Consider the following 21216-nt stretch of genomic DNA (forward strand, 5'->3'; position numbering starts at 1 on the left):
TTTTCTTGAAAAATTTTCCGTGTTGTGAACTTTCTTGGCCATTACCTACCCCAGGACATGTTTTGAGGACACGTGTCATTTACGGCCCTACAATTACTGTGAATCTCAAGTGACCCTTAGCCCTGTGTTTAAAGCTGCTGTTGTGGGAAACGGCCACAAGGCGGCAGCATTTCTCCATTCCCAAGTCTGGTTACTAGGGCAGCAGAGCCTTCCTGAAAGTTGTGTTCCTAGGTTGTAAATTAGAATGGGATGTGCCAGGGAAAACCCCAATAACTTTATGTCTCATTAATTGTTGTTCGTGGTTTTAATTTTTTAAATTGGGGTAATGAGCAGAATAGTGTTTGTTCTGGGTGTGCACAATCAGGTTCAATTGAACATTATATATATCTACTCATGTACAGATCCTCTTCCCATGTAAATTACTATTATTTTTTTAAATAAATTTATTTTATTTATTTATTTATTTTTGGCTGAGTTGGATCTTCGTTGCTGCATGTGGGCTTTCTCCAGTTGCGGTGAGCGGGGGCTACTCTCCGTTGCGGTGCACCGGCTTCTCACTGCAGTGGCTTCTCTTGTTGCGGAGCACGGGCTCTAGGCGTGTGGGCTTCAGTAGTTGTGGTGCATGGGCTCAGTAGTTATGGCTCATGGGCTCCAGAGCGTAGGCTCATTAGTTGTGGTGCACGGGCTTAGTTGCTCTGCTGCATGTGGGACCTTCCCGAACCAGGGATCGAACCTGTGTCCCCTGCATTGGCAGGTGGATTCTTAACCACGGTGCCACCAGGCAAGCCCCCGTGTAAATTATTACAGAGCGTTCAGTAGACCTCCCTTGGTATATGGTCGGTCTTTTTGATACGTGTGTTTAATATGTATTTGTATACGTACGGTAACCCTAATCTTAATGTATCCATTCCTCCCACCTTTCCTTTTAGATAACCATAGTTTGTTTTCTAAGTCTGTGAGAGTCTTTCTCTGTGGAAATATGTTCATACGTGTCAGTTGTTAGGTAACAGCTAGGAGTGGTATCACAGGTTATTTGTCGGCTGCTTTCCGACTTACCTCATGTTCTGTGATTATCTCTAGGCTCATCTATGGTGCTGCAAAGAGCAGTGTTTCATCCTTTTCCATGGCGAATATTGCATTGTGTACATGGACCACTTCTTCTTTGTGCATTCATCTGTGGATGGACATTTTGGTTACTTCCAAGTCTTGGCAATGCTAAATATTGATGCAGTGCAGGATTGCCAGCCTGTGTCTTTTGGATTCTGGTCTTCTCAGGGATTAGGCCCAGCAGTGGGCCTACTAGATCATATGGTGGTTCAAATTTTTCCCTTTCAACGCACCTCCATTCTGTTCTCACTACTGGCTGTTACCAGTTTACATGCCACCAGCAACTAGAGGGTACACAGTTCTCTAAAACCCCTTCAGAATTTATTGTTTGTAGACTTTTTACTGATGGCATTTTGAGTGTTGGGTGGTGATACCTTCTTGTAGGTTGGATTTGCATGCGTCTAATAATTCCCGATATTGAGCTTTCATCTACGTTTTTTTTTTAAGTAAAACAGAGAAACTCACCTCTTCAAATTGTTTCCTTGAAAAATTTGCCATGTTCCCTGAATTCCTGTGGCCATTACCTGCACCAGGACATTTTTTGAGGGCAGGTGTCCTTTACAGCCCTGTAGTAATTGTGAATATCACATGACCATTAGTTCTGCATTTAAAGCTGCTGTTGCAGGAAACGGCCACAAGGGGGCAGCATTTCTATATTCCCAACTCTGGTTACTAGGGCAACACAGCCTTCCTGGAAGTCCTGTTTGTAGGTTGTAAAGTAGAGTGGAATGTGCCAGGACAAACCCCCAGAAACTATGTCTACTTATTTGTTGTTGATATTCTCAGTTTAATTTTCATTTTTCTCAGAGCAAATTTGATTGCAATGTTGTGTTTGTTCTAGGTGTACAGAATGTCTTTCATTGATTCATATATCTTTTCATGTTTGGATCCTGTTCCGTAGAGATTATTACAGAATGTTGTGTAGACCTCTCTTGGTATTCGGTATGTCTGATGATTATATATTTTATAAGTATTAGCATATGTCTGTTAAACCCAATATCCTCCGTTATACATTCCTCACACCTTTCCGTTTGGTTAAGCACAAGCTTGTTTTCTGAACACGTGAGTGTCCTTCTCTGTGGAAATAGGTTCATTCCTATCAATTTTTACATAAGACCTATACGTGATATCATAGGATATGTGTCTCTCGCTTTCTGACTTACTTCAAGTTGTGTGATTGTCTGTAGCCTCGTCTATGGTGCTGCAAACGGCATTGTTTCATTCTTTTCTGTGTCTAATATTGCATTGTGTACATGGACCACTTTTTCGTCCATTCATCTGATGATGGACATTTTTGTTGCTTCCATGTCTTGGCTATTGTAAATACTGCTGCAATACACGATGTTCCATCCTGTGTCTTTTTGATTCTGGCTTTCACAGGTGACAGGCCCAATAGCGGGCCTTCCGGATCATATGGGGACTCAATTTTTACCTTTCAACGCACTGCCATTCTGTTCCTATTATTGGCGGTGACCAGTTTACATCCCACTTAGACCGAGAGGTTACGCTATTCTCCACAACTTCTTCAACATCTATTGTTTGTTGACGTTTTGCTGATGGTCATTCTGACTGGTGTGAGGTGATACGTTTGTGTAGATTGGATTTGCATGCGTCTAATAATTCCTGATGTTTTGCGTGGATCAATGTCCTTTTCATTTTTTTTTAAGATTCAGCTAAACTTACAACTTCAAATTTCCTTCTTGAAAAATTTGCCGCGTTTGGATTTTTTTGGCCATTCCCTACCCCAGGACAGTTTTTGAGGGCATGAGTCATTTACAGCCCTGCAGTCCTTGTGAATATCAGTGACCATTAGCAGTGGATTTAAAGCTGCTGTTTGAGGAAACGGCCTTAAGGTGGCAGCATTTCTACGTTGCCAACTCTGCTTGCTAGGGAAACAGAACCTTGCTGCAAGTTGTGCTTTTAGGTTGCAGATTAGAGTGGAATGTGTCAGGACAAACCCCCATAAGTTTTAGCCTCCTTAATTCTTGTTTGTGTCTTTAAGTTTTCGTTTTTATCAGAGCAAATTGGATTTTAAAATGTCTTTTGTTCTAGCTGCACAGAATCTTGTTCATGTACACATATACATATATCTATTGATCTTTGTGTCCTTTTCCATGTAGGTTATTGTAGAGTGTTGAATAGACCACTCTTGGTATTCCATAGGTCTTTGGGGATGATATATTTTATATGTATTAGTATATGTTTGTTAACCCCAATATCCTAATTTGTCCATTCCTCACACCTTTTCTTTGGCTTAACCATAAGTTTGTCTTCTCCATCTGAGATTGTCTTTCCCTATGGAAATATGTTCATTTTTATGAATTTTCAGATAACATAAGTGATATCGTAGAACATTTGTCTTTCGCAATCTGACTTACTTCACGTTGTGTGATTATCTCTAGGCTCATCCGTGGTGCTGCATATGCCATTCTTTTATTTTTTTTCGTGGCTAATATTCCATTCTGTACATATACCACTTCTTCTTTGTCCATTCATCTGTTTATGGAGCTTTTTTTTGCTTCCATGTCTTGGCTCTTTCAATATTGCTGCAGTGCACATTTGCCTGCCTCTGTCTTTCCGATTCTGGTGGTCTTAGGTTATAGGCCCAGAAGGTGCCCTGCCGCATCATACGGTAGCTCAATTTTTACCTTTTAAAGCAGCTGCATTCAGTTTTCATTAGTGCTGTTAGCACTTTACACCCCATCAGCAGCTAGAAGATACACAGTTCCCTAAAACCTCTTCAGCATTTATAGTTTGTAGACTTTTTGCTGATGGTCATTTGACTGGTGTGAGCTGAAACCTTTGTGGACGTGGGATTTGCATGCAGCTAATAATTCCTTATACTGAGCTATAGGCATGTCTTTTTTTTTCTTTTCCTTTTTTTTTAAAGAGTGAGTACAACTTCCCTCTCATATTGACTTCTTGAAAACTTTGTCATGTGTTGAAATTTCTTGCCTATTCCCTACCCCAGGACATTTTTTGAGGGCAGGTATCATTTACAGCCCCGCAGTCCTCGTGACTATTAAGCGACCATTAGCACTGTGTTTAAAGCTGCTGTTGTGGGAAACAGCCACAAGGCGGCAGCATTATTACGTTCTCAACTCTTGTTACTAGGGCAACAGAGTCTTCCTGGACGTCGTGTTCCTCGGTTGTAAATTAGAGTGGAATGTGCTGGGACAAGCCCCCAGAAGTTTATGTCTCCTTACTTATGTTCTTTTTTTAAATTTAATTTATATTTCTTATCGGAGGAAATTTGATTAGAGTGTTGTGATTGTCTGGCTGTACAGAATCTGGTCAATGATTCATACATATGTCTGTTCATCTTCGGATCCTGTTACCATGTACGTTATTACAGAATGTTGAGTAGACCTCCCTTGGTATTTGGTAGGTGTTTTGTCATGATATATTTTATATGTATTGGTGATTATATAATTCATATAGTTTATATGTTATATGTTTATATACATTTAACATACATTAGTATATGTATGCTACCCCCATAATCCTAATTTATCCATCCTCCCACCTTTCATTTTGGTTAACCATTAGTTTGTTTTATAAGTCTGTGAGTGTGTTTTTCTGTGGAAATATGTTCATTGGGAGCAATCTTAGGATGGATAACACGTATAAATGATATCATAGGATATTTGTCATTCCTTTTTGACTTACTTAACGTACTATGATTATTTCTAGGCTCATGTGTAGTCCTGAAAACGGCATTGTTCATTTTTTTCCCGAGGCTACTATTCCATTCGGTACGTACACCACTTCTTCTTTGTCCATTTATCTGTTGATGGACATTTTGTTTGCTTGCATGGCTTGGCTATTGTAAATATTGCTGCAGTGCATGTTTGCCTGTCTGTGCCTTTCCCATTCTGGTCTTCTTAGGGTATAGGCCCATTAGGGGATCGGCCGCATGATATGGTAGCTCAATTTTTACCTTTTAAACGCAGCTCCGTTCTGTTCTCATGATTAGCTGTTACCAGTTTACATCCAACCAACAGCATAGTGGGTATGCATTTCTCCCCCAACCCGTCAGCATGCATTGTTTGTAGACTTTGTACGGATGGCATTTTGAATATTGGGTGGTGAAATCTTTTTGTAGTTTGGATTTGCATCCAACCAATAATTCCTGATATTGAGCTTTTATCCATGTTCTTCTTTTTTTAAAACAACCGAGTGAGTAACACTTACCTCTTCAAATTGTTTTCTTGAAAAATTTTCCGTGTTGTGAACTTTCTTGGCCATTACCTACCCCAGGACATTTTTTGAGGACACGTGTCATTTACGGCCCTACAATTACTGTGAATCTCAAGTGACCCTTAGCCCTGTGTTTAAAGCTGCTGTTGTGGGAAACGGCCACAAGGCGGCAGCATTTCTCCATTCCCAAGTCTGGTTACTAGGGCAGCAGAGCCTTCCTGAAAGTTGTGTTCCTAGGTTGTAAATTAGAATGGGATGTGCCAGGGAAAACCCCAATAACTTTATGTCTCATTAATTGTTGTTCGTGGTTTTAATTTTTTAAATTGGGGTAATGAGCAGAATAGTGTTTGTTCTGGGTGTGCACAATCAGGTTCAATTGAACATTATATATATCTACTCATGTACAGATCCTCTTCCCATGTAAATTACTATTATTTTTTTAAATAAATTTATTTTATTTATTTATTTATTTTTGGCTGAGTTGGATCTTCGTTGCTGCATGTGGGCTTTCTCCAGTTGCGGTGAGCGGGGGCTACTCTCCGTTGCGGTGCACCGGCTTCTCACTGCAGTGGCTTCTCTTGTTGCGGAGCACAGGCTCTAGGCGTGTGGGCTTCAGTAGTTGTGGTGCATGGGCTCAGTAGTTATGGCTCATGGGCTCCAGAGCGTAGGCTCATTAGTTGTGGTGCACGGGCTTAGTTGCTCTGCTGCATGTGGGACCTTCCCGAACCAGGGATCGAACCTGTGTCCCCTGCATTGGCAGGTGGATTCTTAACCACGGTGCCACCAGGCAAGCCCCCGTGTAAATTATTACAGAGCGTTCAGTAGACCTCCCTTGGTATATGGTCGGTCTTTTTGATACGTGTGTTTAATATGTATTTGTATACGTACGGTAACCCTAATCTTAATGTATCCATTCCTCCCACCTTTCCTTTTAGATAACCATAGTTTGTTTTCTAAGTCTGTGAGAGTCTTTCTCTGTGGAAATATGTTCATACGTGTCAGTTGTTAGGTAACAGCTAGGAGTGGTATCACAGGTTATTTGTCGGCTGCTTTCCGACTTACCTCATGTTCTGTGATTATCTCTAGGCTCATCTATGGTGCTGCAAAGAGCAGTGTTTCATCCTTTTCCATGGCGAATATTGCATTGTGTACATGGACCACTTCTTCTTTGTGCATTCATCTGTGGATGGACATTTTGGTTACTTCCAAGTCTTGGCAATGCTAAATATTGATGCAGTGCAGGATTGCCAGCCTGTGTCTTTTGGATTCTGGTCTTCTCAGGGATTAGGCCCAGCAGTGGGCCTACTAGATCATATGGTGGTTCAAATTTTTCCCTTTCAACGCACCTCCATTCTGTTCTCACTACTGGCTGTTACCAGTTTACATGCCACCAGCAACTAGAGGGTACACAGTTCTCTAAAACCCCTTCAGAATTTATTGTTTGTAGACTTTTTACTGATGGCATTTTGAGTGTTGGGTGGTGATACCTTCTTGTAGGTTGGATTTGCATGCGTCTAATAATTCCCGATATTGAGCTTTCATCTACGTTTTTTTTTTAAGTAAAACAGAGAAACTCACCTCTTCAAATTGTTTCCTTGAAAAATTTGCCATGTTCCCTGAATTCCTGTGGCCATTACCTGCACCAGGACATTTTTTGAGGGCAGGTGTCCTTTACAGCCCTGTAGTAATTGTGACTATCACATGACCATTAGTTCTGCATTTAAAGCTGCTGTTGCAGGAAACGGCCACAAGGGGGCAGCATTTCTATATTCCCAACTCTGGTTACTAGGGCAACACAGCCTTCCTGGAAGTCCTGTTTGTAGGTTGTAAAGTAGAGTGGAATGTGCCAGGACAAACCCCCAGAAACTATGTCTACTTATTTGTTGTTGATATTCTCAGTTTAATTTTCATTTTTCTCAGAGCAAATTTGATTGCAATGTTGTGTTTGTTCTAGGTGTACAGAATGTCTTTCATTGATTCATATATCTTTTCATGTTTGGATCCTGTTCCGTAGAGATTATTACAGAATGTTGTGTAGACCTCTCTTGGTATTCGGTATGTCTGATGATTATATATTTTATAAGTATTAGCATATGTCTGTTAAACCCAATATCCTCCGTTATACATTCCTCACACCTTTCCGTTTGGTTAAGCACAAGCTTGTTTTCTGAACACGTGAGTGTCCTTCTCTGTGGAAATAGGTTCATTCCTATCAATTTTTACATAAGACCTATACGTGATATCATAGGATATGTGTCTCTCGCTTTCTGACTGACTTCAAGTTGTGTGATTGTCTGTAGCCTCGTCTATGGTGCTGCAAACGGCATTGTTTCATTCTTTTCTGTGTCTAATATTGCATTGTGTACATGGACCACTTTTTCGTCCATTCATCTGATGATGGACATTTTTGTTGCTTCCATGTCTTGGCTATTGTAAATACTGCTGCAATACACGATGTTCCATCCTGTGTCTTTTTGATTCTGGCTTTCACAGGTGACAGGCCCAATAGCGGGCCTTCCGGATCATATGGGGACTCAATTTTTACCTTTCAACGCACTGCCATTCTGTTCCTATTATTGGCGGTGACCAGTTTACATCCCACTTAGACCGAGAGGTTACGCTATTCTCCACAACTTCTTCAACATCTATTGTTTGTTGACGTTTTGCTGATGGTCATTCTGACTGGTGTGAGGTGATACGTTTGTGTAGATTGGATTTGCATGCGTCTAATAATTCCTGATGTTTTGCGTGGATCAATGTCCTTTTCATTTTTTTTTAAGATTCAGCTAAACTTACAACTTCAAATTTCCTTCTTGAAAAATTTGCCGCGTTTGGATTTTTTTGGCCATTCCCTACCCCAGGACAGTTTTTGAGGGCATGAGTCATTTACAGCCCTGCAGTCCTTGTGAATATCAGTGACCATTAGCAGTGGATTTAAAGCTGCTGTTTGAGGAAACGGCCTTAAGGTGGCAGCATTTCTACGTTGCCAACTCTGCTTGCTAGGGAAACAGAACCTTGCTGCAAGTTGTGCTTTTAGGTTGCAGATTAGAGTGGAATGTGTCAGGACAAACCCCCATAAGTTTTAGCCTCCTTAATTCTTGTTTGTGTCTTTAAGTTTTCATTTTTATCAGAGCAAATTGGATTTCAAAATGTCTTTTGTTCTAGCTGCACAGAATCTTGTTCATGTACACATATACATATATCTATTGATCTTTGTGTCCTTTTCCATGTAGGTTATTGTAGAGTGTTGAATAGACCACTCTTGGTATTCCATAGGTCTTTGGGGATGATATATTTTATATGTATTAGTATATGTTTGTTAACCCCAATATCCTAATTTGTCCATTCCTCACACCTTTTCTTTGGCTTAACCATAAGTTTGTCTTCTCCATCTGAGATTGTCTTTCCCTATGGAAATATGTTCATTTTTATGAATTTTCAGATAACATAAGTGATATCGTAGAACATTTGTCTTTCGCAATCTGACTTACTTCACGTTGTGTGATTATCTGTAGGCTCATCCGTGGTGCTGCATATGCCATTCTTTTATTTTTTTTCGTGGCTAATATTCCATTCTGTACATATACCACTTCTTCTTTGTCCATTCATCTGTTTATGGAGCTTTTTTTTGCTTCCATGTCTTGGCTCTTTCAATATTGCTGCAGTGCACATTTGCCTGCCTCTGTCTTTCCGATTCTGGTGGTCTTAGGTTATAGGCCCAGAAGGTGCCCTGCCGCATCATACGGTAGCTCAATTTTTACCTTTTAAAGCAGCTGCATTCAGTTTTCATTAGTGCTGTTAGCACTTTACACCCCATCAGCAGCTAGAAGGTACACAGTTCCCTAAAACCTCTTCAGCATTTATAGTTTGTAGACTTTTTGCTGATGGTCATTTGACTGGTGTGAGCTGAAACCTTTGTGGACGTGGGATTTGCATGCAGCTAATAATTCCTTATACTGAGCTATAGGCATGTCTTTTTTTTTCTTTTCCTTTTTTTTTAAAGAGTGAGTACAACTTCCCTCTCATATTGACTTCTTGAAAACTTTGTCATGTGTTGAAATTTCTTGCCTATTCCCTACCCCAGGACATTTTTTGAGGGCAGGTATCATTTACAGCCCCGCAGTCCTCGTGACTATTAAGCGACCATTAGCACTGTGTTTAAAGCTGCTGTTGTGGGAAACAGCCACAAGGCGGCAGCATTATTACGTTCTCAACTCTTGTTACTAGGGCAACAGAGTCTTCCTGGACGTCGTGTTCCTCGGTTGTAAATTAGAGTGGAATGTGCTGGGACAAGCCCCCAGAAGTTTATGTCTCCTTACTTATGTTCGTTTTTTAAATTTAATTTATATTTCTTATCGGAGGAAATTTGATTAGAGTGTTGTGATTGTCTGGCTGTACAGAATCTGGTCAATGATTCATACATATGTCTGTTCATCTTCGGATCCTGTTACCATGTACGTTATTACAGAATGTTGAGTAGACCTCCCTTGGTATTTGGTAGGTGTTTTGTCATGATATATTTTATATGTATTGGTGATTATATAATTCATATAGTTTATATGTTATATGTTTATATACATTTAACATACATTAGTATATGTATGCTACCCCCATAATCCTAATTTATCCATCCTCCCACCTTTCATTTTGGTTAACCATTAGTTTGTTTTATAAGTCTGTGAGTGTGTTTTTCTGTGGAAATATGTTCATTGGGAGCAATCTTAGGATGGATAACACGTATAAATGATATCATAGGATATTTGTCATTCCTTTTTGACTTACTTAACGTACTATGATTATTTCTAGGCTCATGTGTAGTCCTGAAAACGGCATTGTTCATTTTTTTCCCGAGGCTACTATTCCATTCGGTACGTACACCACTTCTTCTTTGTCCATTTATCTGTTGATGGACATTTTGTTTGCTTGCATGGCTTGGCTATTGTAAATATTGCTGCAGTGCATGTTTGCCTGTCTGTGCCTTTCCCATTCTGGTCTTCTTAGGGTATAGGCCCATTAGGGGATCGGCCGCATGATATGGTAGCTCAATTTTTACCTTTTAAACGCAGCTCCGTTCTGTTCTCATGATTAGCTGTTACCAGTTTACATCCAACCAACAGCATAGTGGGTATGCATTTCTCCCCCAACCCGTCAGCATGCATTGTTTGTAGACTTTTTACGGATGGCATTTTGAATATTGGGTGGTGAAATCTTTTTGTAGTTTGGATTTGCATCCAACCAATAATTCCTGATATTGAGCTTTTATCCATGTTCTTCTTTTTTTAAAACAACCGAGTGAGTAACACTTACCTCTTCAAATTGTTTTCTTGAAAAATTTTCCGTGTTGTGAACTTTCTTGGCCATTACCTACCCCAGGACATTTTTTGAGGACACGTGTCATTTACGGCCCTACAATTACTGTGAATCTCAAGTGACCCTTAGCCCTGTGTTTAAAGCTGCTGTTGTGGGAAACGGCCACAAGGCGGCAGCATTTCTCCATTCCCAAGTCTGGTTACTAGGGCAGCAGAGCCTTCCTGAAAGTTGTGTTCCTAGGTTGTAAATTAGAATGGGATGTGCCAGGGAAAACCCCAATAACTTTATGTCTCATTAATTGTTGTTCGTGGTTTTAATTTTTTAAATTGGGGTAATGAGCAGAATAGTGTTTGTTCTGGGTGTGCACAATCAGGTTCAATTGAACATTATATATATCTACTCATGTACAGATCCTCTTCCCATGTAAATTACTATTATTTTTTTAAATAAATTTATTTTATTTATTTATTTATTTTTGGCTGAGTTGGATCTTCGTTGCTGCATGTGGGCTTTCTCCAGTTGCGGTGAGCGGGGGCTACTCTCCGTTGCGGTGCACCGGCTTCTCACTGCAGTGGCTTCTCTTGTTGCGGAGCACGGGCTCTAGGCGTGTGGGCTTCAGTAGTTGTGGTGCATGGGCTCAGTAGTTATGGCTCATGGGCTCCAGAGCGTAGGCTCATTAGTTGTGGTGCACGGGCTTAGTTGCTCTGCTGCATGTGGGACCTTCCCGAACCAGGGATCGAACCTGTGTCCCCTGCATTGGCAGGTGGATTCTTAACCACGGTGCCACCAGGCAAGCCCCCGTGTAAATTATTACAGAGCGTTCAGTAGACCTCCCTTGGTATATGGTCGGTCTTTTTGATACGTGTGTTTAATATGTATTTGTATACGTACGGTAACCCTAATCTTAATGTATCCATTCCTCCCACCTTTCCTTTTAGATAACCATAGTTTGTTTTCTAAGTCTGTGAGAGTCTTTCTCTGTGGAAATATGTTCATACGTGTCAGTTGTTAGGTAACAGCTAGGAGTGGTATCACAGGTTATTTGTCGGCTGCTTTCCGACTTACCTCATGTTCTGTGATTATCTCTAGGCTCATCTATGGTGCTGCAAAGAGCAGTGTTTCATCCTTTTCCATGGCGAATATTGCATTGTGTACATGGACCACTTCTTCTTTGTGCATTCATCTGTGGATGGACATTTTGGTTACTTCCAAGTCTTGGCAATGCTAAATATTGATGCAGTGCAGGATTGCCAGCCTGTGTCTTTTGGATTCTGGTCTTCTCAGGGATTAGGCCCAGCAGTGGGCCTACTAGATCATATGGTGGTTCAAATTTTTCCCTTTCAACGCACCTCCATTCTGTTCTCACTACTGGCTGTTACCAGTTTACATGCCACCAGCAACTAGAGGGTACACAGTTCTCTAAAACCCCTTCAGAATTTATTGTTTGTAGACTTTTTACTGATGGCATTTTGAGTGTTGGGTGGTGATACCTTCTTGTAGGTTGGATTTGCATGCGTCTAATAATTCCCGATATTGAGCTTTCATCTACGTTTTTTTTTTAAGTAAAACAGAGAAACTCACCTCTTCAAATTGTTTCCTTGAAAAATTTGCCATGTTCCCTGAATTCCTGTGGCCATTACCTGCACCAGGACATTTTTTGAGGGCAGGTGTCCTTTACAGCCCTGTAGTAATTGTGACTATCACATGACCATTAGTTCTGCATTTAAAGCTGCTGTTGCAGGAAACGGCCACAAGGGGGCAGCATTTCTATATTCCCAACTCTGGTTACTAGGGCAACACAGCCTTCCTGGAAGTCCTGTTTGTAGGTTGTAAAGTAGAGTGGAATGTGCCAGGACAAACCCCCAGAAACTATGTCTACTTATTTGTTGTTGATATTCTCAGTTTAATTTTCATTTTTCTCAGAGCAAATTTGATTGCAATGTTGTGTTTGTTCTAGGTGTACAGAATGTCTTTCATTGATTCATATATCTTTTCATGTTTGGATCCTGTTCCGTAGAGATTATTACAGAATGTTGTGTAGACCTCTCTTGGTATTCGGTATGTCTGATGATTATATATTTTATAAGTATTAGCATATGTCTGTTAAACCCAATATCCTCCGTTATACATTCCTCACACCTTTCCGTTTGGTTAAGCACAAGCTTGTTTTCTGAACACGTGAGTGTCCTTCTCTGTGGAAATAGGTTCATTCCTATCAATTTTTACATAAGACCTATACGTGATATCATAGGATATGTGTCTCTCGCTTTCTGACTGACTTCAAGTTGTGTGATTGTCTGTAGCCTCGTCTATGGTGCTGCAAACGGCATTGTTTCATTCTTTTCTGTGTCTAATATTGCATTGTGTACATGGACCACTTTTTCGTCCATTCATCTGATGATGGACATTTTTGTTGCTTCCATGTCTTGGCTATTGTAAATACTGCTGCAATACACGATGTTCCATCCTGTGTCTTTTTGATTCTGGCTTTCACAGGTGACAGGCCCAATAGCGGGCCTTCCGGATCATATGGGGACTCAATTTTTACCTTTCAACGCACTGCCATTCTGTTCCTATTATTGGCGGTGACCAGTTTACATCCCACTTAGACCGAGAGGTTACGCTATTCTCCACAACTTCTTCAACATCTATTGTTTGTTGACGTTTTGCTGATGGTCATTCTGACTGGTGTGAGGTGATACGTTTGTGTAGATTGGATTTGCATGCGTCTAATAATTCCTGATGTTTTGCGTGGATCAATGTCCTTTTCATTTTTTTTTAAGATTCAGCTAAACTTACAACTTCAAATTTCCTTCTTGAAAAATTTGCCGCGTTTGGATTTTTTTGGCCATTCCCTACCCCAGGACAGTTTTTGAGGGCATGAGTCATTTACAGCCCTGCAGTCCTTGTGAATATCAGTGACCATTAGCAGTGGATTTAAAGCTGCTGTTTGAGGAAACGGCCTTAAGGTGGCAGCATTTCTACGTTGCCAACTCTGCTTGCTAGGGAAACAGAACCTTGCTGCAAGTTGTGCTTTTAGGTTGCAGATTAGAGTGGAATGTGTCAGGACAAACCCCCATAAGTTTTAGCCTCCTTAATTCTTGTTTGTGTCTTTAAGTTTTCATTTTTATCAGAGCAAATTGGATTTTAAAATGTCTTTTGTTCTAGCTGCACAGAATCTTGTTCATGTACACATATACATATATCTATTGATCTTTGTGTCCTTTTCCATGTAGGTTATTGTAGAGTGTTGAATAGACCACTCTTGGTATTCCATAGGTCTTTGGGGATGATATATTTTATATGTATTAGTATATGTTTGTTAACCCCAATATCCTAATTTGTCCATTCCTCACACCTTTTCTTTGGCTTAACCATAAGTTTGTCTTCTCCATCTGAGATTGTCTTTCCCTATGGAAATATGTTCATTTTTATGAATTTTCAGATAACATAAGTGATATCGTAGAACATTTGTCTTTCGCAATCTGACTTACTTCACGTTGTGTGATTATCTGTAGGCTCATCCGTGGTGCTGCATATGCCATTCTTTTATTTTTTTTCGTGGCTAATATTCCATTCTGTACATATACCACTTCTTCTTTGTCCATTCATCTGTTTATGGAGCTTTTTTTTGCTTCCATGTCTTGGCTCTTTCAATATTGCTGCAGTGCACATTTGCCTGCCTCTGTCTTTCCGATTCTGGTGGTCTTAGGTTATAGGCCCAGAAGGTGCCCTGCCGCATCATACGGTAGCTCAATTTTTACCTTTTAAAGCAGCTGCATTCAGTTTTCATTAGTGCTGTTAGCACTTTACACCCCATCAGCAGCTAGAAGGTACACAGTTCCCTAAAACCTCTTCAGCATTTATAGTTTGTAGACTTTTTGCTGATGGTCATTTGACTGGTGTGAGCTGAAACCTTTGTGGACGTGGGATTTGCATGCAGCTAATAATTCCTTATACTGAGCTATAGGCATGTCTTTTTTTTTCTTTTCCTTTTTTTTTAAAGAGTGAGTACAACTTCCCTGTCATATTGACTTCTTGAAAACTTTGTCATGTGTTGAAATTTCTTGCCTATTCCCTACCCCAGGACATTTTTTGAGGGCAGGTATCATTTACAGCCCCGCAGTCCTCGTGACTATTAAGCGACCATTAGCACTGTGTTTAAAGCTGCTGTTGTGGGAAACAGCCACAAGGCGGCAGCATTATTACGTTCTCAACTCTTGTTACTAGGGCAACAGAGTCTTCCTGGACGTCGTGTTCCTCGGTTGTAAATTAGAGTGGAATGTGCTGGGACAAGCCCCCAGAAGTTTATGTCTCCTTACTTATGTTCGTTTTTTAAATTTAATTTATATTTCTTATCGGAGGAAATTTGATTAGAGTGTTGTGATTGTCTGGCTGTACAGAATCTGGTCAATGATTCATACATATGTCTGTTCATCTTCGGATCCTGTTACCATGTACGTTATTACAGAATGTTGAGTAGACCTCCCTTGGTATTTGGTAGGTGTTTTGTCATGATATATTTTATATGTATTGGTGATTATATAATTCATATAGTTTATATGTTATATGTTTATATACATTTAACATACATTAGTATATGTATGCTACCCCCATAATCCTAATTTATCCATCCTCCCACCTTTCATTTTGGTTAACCATTAGTTTGTTTTATAAGTCTGTGAGTGTGTTTTTCTGTGGAAATATGTTCATTGGGAGCAATCTTAGGATGGATAACACGTATAAATGATATCATAGGATATTTGTCATTCCTTTTTGACTTACTTAACGTACTATGATTATTTCTAGGCTCATGTGTAGTCCTGAAAACGGCATTGTTCATTTTTTTCCCGAGGCTACTATTCCATTCGGTACGTACACCACTTCTTCTTTGTCCATTTATCTGTTGATGGACATTTTGTTTGCTTGCATGGCTTGGCTATTGTAAATATTGCTGCAGTGCATGTTTGCCTGTCTGTGCCTTTCCCATTCTGGTCTTCTTAGGGTATAGGCCCATTAGGGGATCGGCCGCATGATATGGTAGCTCAATTTTTACCTTTTAAACGCAGCTCCGTTCTGTTCTCATGATTAGCTGTTACCAGTTTACATCCAACCAACAGCATAGTGGGTATGCATTTCTCCCCCAACCCGTCAGCATGCATTGTTTGTAGACTTTTTACGGATGGCATTTTGAATATTGGGTGGTGAAATCTTTTTGTAGTTTGGATTTGCATCCAACCAATAATTCCTGATATTGAGCTTTTATCCATGTTCTTCTTTTTTTAAAACAACCGAGTGAGTAACACTTACCTCTTCAAATTGTTTTCTTGAAAAATTTTCCGTGTTGTGAACTTTCTTGGCCATTACCTACCCCAGGACATTTTTTGAGGACACGTGTCATTTACGGCCCTACAATTACTGTGAATCTCAAGTGACCCTTAGCCCTGTGTTTAAAGCTGCTGTTGTGGGAAACGGCCACAAGGCGGCAGCATTTCTCCATTCCCAAGTCTGGTTACTAGGGCAGCAGAGCCTTCCTGAAAGTTGTGTTCCTAGGTTGTAAATTAGAATGGGATGTGCCAGGGAAAACCCCAATAACTTTATGTCTCATTAATTGTTGTTCGTGGTTTTAATTTTTTAAATTGGGGTAATGAGCAGAATAGTGTTTGTTCTGGGTGTGCACAATCAGGTTCAATTGAACATTATATATATCTACTCATGTACAGATCCTCTTCCCATGTAAATTACTATTATTTTTTTAAATAAATTTATTTTATTTATTTATTTATTTTTGGCTGAGTTGGATCTTCGTTGCTGCATGTGGGCTTTCTCCAGTTGCGGTGAGCGGGGGCTACTCTCCGTTGCGGTGCACCGGCTTCTCACTGCAGTGGCTTCTCTTGTTGCGGAGCACGGGCTCTAGGCGTGTGGGCTTCAGTAGTTGTGGTGCATGGGCTCAGTAGTTATGGCTCATGGGCTCCAGAGCGTAGGCTCATTAGTTGTGGTGCACGGGCTTAGTTGCTCTGCTGCATGTGGGACCTTCCCGAACCAGGGATCGAACCTGTGTCCCCTGCATTGGCAGGTGGATTCTTAACCACGGTGCCACCAGGCAAGCCCCCGTGTAAATTATTACAGAGCGTTCAGTAGACCTCCCTTGGTATATGGTCGGTCTTTTTGATACGTGTGTTTAATATGTATTTGTATACGTACGGTAACCCTAATCTTAATGTATCCATTCCTCCCACCTTTCCTTTTAGATAACCATAGTTTGTTTTCTAAGTCTGTGAGAGTCTTTCTCTGTGGAAATATGTTCATACGTGTCAGTTGTTAGGTAACAGCTAGGAGTGGTATCACAGGTTATTTGTCGGCTGCTTTCCGACTTACCTCATGTTCTGTGATTATCTCTAGGCTCATCTATGGTGCTGCAAAGAGCAGTGTTTCATCCTTTTCCATGGCGAATATTGCATTGTGTACATGGACCACTTCTTCTTTGTGCATTCATCTGTGGATGGACATTTTGGTTACTTCCAAGTCTTGGCAATGCTAAATATTGATGCAGTGCAGGATTGCCAGCCTGTGTCTTTTGGATTCTGGTCTTCTCAGGGATTAGGCCCAGCAGTGGGCCTACTAGATCATATGGTGGTTCAAATTTTTCCCTTTCAACGCACCTCCATTCTGTTCTCACTACTGGCTGTTACCAGTTTACATGCCACCAGCAACTAGAGGGTACACAGTTCTCTAAAACCCCTTCAGAATTTATTGTTTGTAGACTTTTTACTGATGGCATTTTGAGTGTTGGGTGGTGATACCTTCTTGTAGGTTGGATTTGCATGCGTCTAATAATTCCCGATATTGAGCTTTCATCTACGTTTTTTTTTAAGTAAAACAGAGAAACTCACCTCTTCAAATTGTTTCCTTGAAAAATTTGCCATGTTCCCTGAATTCCTGTGGCCATTACCTGCACCAGGACATTTTTTGAGGGCAGGTGTCCTTTACAGCCCTGTAGTAATTGTGACTATCACATGACCATTAGTTCTGCATTTAAAGCTGCTGTTGCAGGAAACGGCCACAAGGGGGCAGCATTTCTATATTCCCAACTCTGGTTACTAGGGCAACACAGCCTTCCTGGAAGTCCTGTTTGTAGGTTGTAAAGTAGAGTGGAATGTGCCAGGACAAACCCCCAGAAACTATGTCTACTTATTTGTTGTTGATATTCTCAGTTTAATTTTCATTTTTCTCAGAGCAAATTTGATTGCAATGTTGTGTTTGTTCTAGGTGTACAGAATGTCTTTCATTGATTCATATATCTTTTCATGTTTGGATCCTGTTCCGTAGAGATTATTACAGAATGTTGTGTAGACCTCTCTTGGTATTCGGTATGTCTGATGATTATATATTTTATAAGTATTAGCATATGTCTGTTAAACCCAATATCCTCCGTTATACATTCCTCACACCTTTCCGTTTGGTTAAGCACAAGCTTGTTTTCTGAACACGTGAGTGTCCTTCTCTGTGGAAATAGGTTCATTCCTATCAATTTTTACATAAGACCTATACGTGATATCATAGGATATGTGTCTCTCGCTTTCTGACTGACTTCAAGTTGTGTGATTGTCTGTAGCCTCGTCTATGGTGCTGCAAACGGCATTGTTTCATTCTTTTCTGTGTCTAATATTGCATTGTGTACATGGACCACTTTTTCGTCCATTCATCTGATGATGGACATTTTTGTTGCTTCCATGTCTTGGCTATTGTAAATACTGCTGCAATACACGATGTTCCATCCTGTGTCTTTTTGATTCTGGCTTTCACAGGTGACAGGCCCAATAGCGGGCCTTCCGGATCATATGGGGACTCAATTTTTACCTTTCAACGCACTGCCATTCTGTTCCTATTATTGGCGGTGACCAGTTTACATCCCACTTAGACCGAGAGGTTACGCTATTCTCCACAACTTCTTCAACATCTATTGTTTGTTGACGTTTTGCTGATGGTCATTCTGACTGGTGTGAGGTGATACGTTTGTGTAGATTGGATTTGCATGCGTCTAATAATTCCTGATGTTTTGCGTGGATCAATGTCCTTTTCATTTTTTTTTAAGATTCAGCTAAACTTACAACTTCAAATTTCCTTCTTGAAAAATTTGCCGCGTTTGGATTTTTTTGGCCATTCCCTACCCCAGGACAGTTTTTGAGGGCATGAGTCATTTACAGCCCTGCAGTCCTTGTGAATATCAGTGACCATTAGCAGTGGATTTAAAGCTGCTGTTTGAGGAAACGGCCTTAAGGTGGCAGCATTTCTACGTTGCCAACTCTGCTTGCTAGGGAAACAGAACCTTGCTGCAAGTTGTGCTTTTAGGTTGCAGATTAGAGTGGAATGTGTCAGGACAAACCCCCATAAGTTTTAGCCTCCTTAATTCTTGTTTGTGTCTTTAAGTTTTCATTTTTATCAGAGCAAATTGGATTTTAAAATGTCTTTTGTTCTAGCTGCACAGAATCTTGTTCATGTACACATATACATATATCTATTGATCTTTGTGTCCTTTTCCATGTAGGTTATTGTAGAGTGTTGAATAGACCACTCTTGGTATTCCATAGGTCTTTGGGGATGATATATTTTATATGTATTAGTATATGTTTGTTAACCCCAATATCCTAATTTGTCCATTCCTCACACCTTTTCTTTGGCTTAACCATAAGTTTGTCTTCTCCATCTGAGATTGTCTTTCCCTATGGAAATATGTTCATTTTTATGAATTTTCAGATAACATAAGTGATATCGTAGAACATTTGTCTTTCGCAATCTGACTTACTTCACGTTGTGTGATTATCTCTAGGCTCATCCGTGGTGCTGCATATGCCATTCTTTTATTTTTTTTCGTGGCTAATATTCCATTCTGTACATATACCACTTCTTCTTTGTCCATTCATCTGTTTATGGAGCTTTTTTTTGCTTCCATGTCTTGGCTCTTTCAATATTGCTGCAGTGCACATTTGCCTGCCTCTGTCTTTCCGATTCTGGTGGTCTTAGGTTATAGGCCCAGAAGGTGCCCTGCCGCATCATACGGTAGCTCAATTTTTACCTTTTAAAGCAGCTGCATTCAGTTTTCATTAGTGCTGTTAGCACTTTACACCCCATCAGCAGCTAGAAGGTACACAGTTCCCTAAAACCTCTTCAGCATTTATAGTTTGTAGACTTTTTGCTGATGGTCATTTGACTGGTGTGAGCTGAAACCTTTGTGGACGTGGGATTTGCATGCAGCTAATAATTCCTTATACTGAGCTATAGGCATGTCTTTTTTTTTCTTTTCCTTTTTTTTTAAAGAGTGAGTACAACTTCCCTGTCATATTGACTTCTTGAAAACTTTGTCATGTGTTGAAATTTCTTGCCTATTCCCTACCCCAGGACATTTTTTGAGGGCAGGTATCATTTACAGCCCCGCAGTCCTCGTGACTATTAAGCGACCATTAGCACTGTGTTTAAAGCTGCTGTTGTGGGAAACAGCCACAAGGCGGCAGCATTATTACGTTCTCAACTCTTGTTACTAGGGCAACAGAGTCTTCCTGGACGTCGTGTTCCTCGGTTGTAAATTAGAGTGGAATGTGCTGGGACAAGCCCCCAGAAGTTTATGTCTCCTTACTTATGTTCGTTTTTTAAATTTAATTTATATTTCTTATCGGAGGAAATTTGATTAGAGTGTTGTGATTGTCTGGCTGTACAGAATCTGGTCAATGATTCATACATATGTCTGTTCATCTTCGGATCCTGTTACCATGTACGTTATTACAGAATGTTGAGTAGACCTCCCTTGGTATTTGGTAGGTGTTTTGTCATGATATATTTTATATGTATTGGTGATTATATAATTCATATAGTTTATATGTTATATGTTTATATACATTTAACATACATTAGTATATGTATGCTACCCCCATAATCCTAATTTATCCATCCTCCCACCTTTCATTTTGGTTAACCATTAGTTTGTTTTATAAGTCTGTGAGTGTGTTTTTCTGTGGAAATATGTTCATTGGGAGCAATCTTAGGATGGATAACACGTATAAATGATATCATAGGATATTTGTCATTCCTTTTTGACTTACTTAACGTACTATGATTATTTCTAGGCTCATGTGTAGTCCTGAAAACGGCATTGTTCATTTTTTTCCCGAGGCTACTATTCCATTCGGTACGTACACCACTTCTTCTTTGTCCATTTATCTGTTGATGGACATTTTGTTTGCTTGCATGGCTTGGCTATTGTAAATATTGCTGCAGTGCATGTTTGCCTGTCTGTGCCTTTCCCATTCTGGTCTTCTTAGGGTATAGGCCCATTAGGGGATCGGCCGCATGATATGGTAGCTCAATTTTTACCTTTTAAACGCAGCTCCGTTCTGTTCTCATGATTAGCTGTTACCAGTTTACATCCAACCAACAGCATAGTGGGTATGCATTTCTCCCCCAACCCGTCAGCATGCATTGTTTGTAGACTTTGTACAGATGGCATTTTGAATATTGGGTGGTGAAATCTTTTTGTAGTTTGGATTTGCATCCAACCAATAATTCCTGATATTGAGCTTTTATCCATGTTCTTCTTCTTTTAAA

Source organism: Eubalaena glacialis, chromosome 7, assembly GCF_028564815.1.
Source record: "Eubalaena glacialis isolate mEubGla1 chromosome 7, mEubGla1.1.hap2.+ XY, whole genome shotgun sequence".
In the NCBI taxonomy this organism is placed as follows: Eukaryota; Metazoa; Chordata; class Mammalia; order Artiodactyla; family Balaenidae; genus Eubalaena; species Eubalaena glacialis.